Raw genomic sequence first — 2,080 nt, 5'->3', positions numbered from 1 at the left:
GCATTCTAAAGCTTATAAATACACCCTAGAGGAGGAGGAAAAGGGGGCCACAAAGGAGGAAATAGGGAACTGCTCAAGGAAAGCCGATTGATCCATCTCAGAAGCCAGATTCGTCATTAAGACTGAAGATCTCCCCTCAATTTCCCTTCAGGAGTTTTGGGTTTTTCTTTATGTTTTGTATTCATTATTCTTCTGAGATGTTTACCTTTTTACTTATGAACAAAAACCCCTAAATACTTAAGGGGAATGAAACCTAAGATAGATCTTGTTATTATTATCTGAATTGTATGATAAATATTTGACTTGTTTTTAATTATATGTTCTTAATTCTTGTTTTGGTATTCTAGGATATTGATTCAAGTTAAGCTCTTATTCAGAGGAGGAATAGACCCTATCTAACAGTACATTTGTCATAGTTAAGCAGAGTTGATTGCGCGCCTAGAGATAGGGTGACAAGATTTTGTCAGATTAGGGTGAAACCTAATAAAGAGATCAATAGATCGAGTTAATTCAACCCTAAAGAGTTAATTAGAAAGAGATTTCAATTATTCAACCTAGGGTTAGATGGTTTTAGTCTCGAGGGGGAAAACAATATAACTTAGGGATTTCTACGGATCAAGTCAAATGAATAAATCGTTCGATTCAGAGTCAAATAACAAGTGAAGTCTAGTGGATTTTTCCTTAGGTATTGTCTTAATTCAATCGTTTTTCCAAAAGTAATTCCCCATTTCTATTTTCTATGATTTCTTAGTTTAATTAATTAGTTAGATAAACAAAACACTTTTATTTTTTTGCTAGATAATAAAAAGAAAGTTAATACTAGTACTTTTAGTTCCTTTGGGTTCGATAATCCGGTCTTGCTAAAGCTATACTACTGTTCTATAGGTGCACTTGCCTTCATCGTAATAATAGTTAGTTTCAAGAACGATTCATTATAAATATTTAAAACCTGTCACGAATATCACGTATCAAGTTTTTGGTGCCATTGCTGGGGAACTAAGATATTAGGAACCCTCGATTTTTATTACTTTAGCCATTTACTTTTACTACAATTTAAATTTTATTCTAACTTTTATTACTAAGTCTTCTTTTTCCCTTTTTCTGGCAGGTTTTTATAGTTTATGGCTAGAAGAAACCTATCAGGACCATTAGTTTTTGACAGTGAGATCGATCGCACAATTAGCAGAAACCAAAGAGAAATAAGGCGAAGCTTAAGATACATAGAGAACGAGCAAGAGGACGATATTCAAACCACAACCGAGGAGATGGCTGAAAACCAAGAAAATCCACTACCTCTTGCAATTGCTGTTAATCAAAATCCTACTCCGTGCACTATTTATGATTATGATAAACCTAATTTAACAGGAACTAAGTCAAGTATAGTTAGACCTGCTATTGCTGCAAATAATTTTGAACTGAAACCTAACACAATTCAAATGATACAACAGCTTGTTCAGTTTGATGGTTTGCAGGACGAGGATCCCAACGCTCACTTGGAAAATTTCCTACAATTTTGTGATACCTTTAAAGTTAATGGCGTTTTTTATGACGCCATTCGCCTTCTGTTGTTTCCCTTTTCGTCATAGAATAAGGCTAAAAAATGGTTGAACTCATTACCACGAGGGTCAATCACTACTTGGCAACAAATGGCATAAAAATTTTTATTAAAATATTTTCCATCAGCTAAAACAACCAAATTACGTAATGATATCTCTTCTTTTGTGCAGATGGATATAGAAACACTCTACGATGCATGGGAGAGATACAAGGACCTTTTGAGAAGGTGCTCTCACCATGGGTTACCGCTTTGGCTACAAGTTCAAACGTTTCATAATCGCCTGAATCCTTCGACTCGGTAGATGATTGATGCAGCCACTAGAGGAACTATCAATAATAAGACACCTGAGGCGGCTTACGAATTTATTGAGGAGATGTCACTGAATAACTATCAGTGGCAAGTTATGTGAACAAAGCTGACGAAAGTAACCGGTGTTTTCAACCTCGACGCGGTTACTATTCTATCTAACTAAGTAGAACTCTTAAATAAAAAGATTGACGGTTTGTGTGGTTCTACTCAGGT

General features: G+C 35.1%; 1 non-coding gene across 1 annotated transcript; it reads right to left on the bottom strand.

The window, feature by feature from the left end:
• Positions 1–1,694: 1,694 nt before the first annotated feature.
• On the bottom strand, positions 1,695–1,801 carry LOC128283332 (small nucleolar RNA R71). The gene has a single exon (XR_008273674.1). It is a non-coding gene; the product is annotated as a small nucleolar RNA R71 (small nucleolar RNA).
• Between the last annotated feature and the right edge of the window lie 279 nt (positions 1,802–2,080).

This window comes from Gossypium arboreum, chromosome 10, assembly GCF_025698485.1.
Source record: "Gossypium arboreum isolate Shixiya-1 chromosome 10, ASM2569848v2, whole genome shotgun sequence".
In the NCBI taxonomy this organism is placed as follows: domain Eukaryota; kingdom Viridiplantae; phylum Streptophyta; class Magnoliopsida; order Malvales; family Malvaceae; genus Gossypium; species Gossypium arboreum.
Note: the sequence above shows the minus strand (reverse complement) of the source record. Positions and strands in the feature narration are given on the sequence as shown.